Source organism: Penaeus monodon, chromosome 28 (genome assembly GCF_015228065.2).
Source record: "Penaeus monodon isolate SGIC_2016 chromosome 28, NSTDA_Pmon_1, whole genome shotgun sequence".
Classification (NCBI taxonomy): Eukaryota; Metazoa; Arthropoda; class Malacostraca; order Decapoda; family Penaeidae; genus Penaeus; species Penaeus monodon.
The window spans coordinates 12,586,023-12,586,263 of record NC_051413.1 but is presented as its reverse complement, the minus strand read 5'-3'; positions in this window follow the sequence as shown (position 1 = coordinate 12,586,263).

Sequence of the window (241 nt, the reverse complement as noted above, 5' to 3'; positions counted from 1 at the left end):
CTGAGAAACATTTCAAAACACACAATCAGAGAAGAGAAAGAAGCTAACAAAAATATAAAATCTACTTCAGCATACAAAATACAAACAAACCACGAAAGTCTTTTTGCTAGAAAAGTTTTTTTTTTCTGTAGTTGTAGCATTTTATGAAATAACTGATAACCAAGAACTCGGAAAACTTTGAAGTAGACGGAAGTTTGGCAAAACGTGAAGCGAATTCAGACAAATTTAATGGACTAGATTC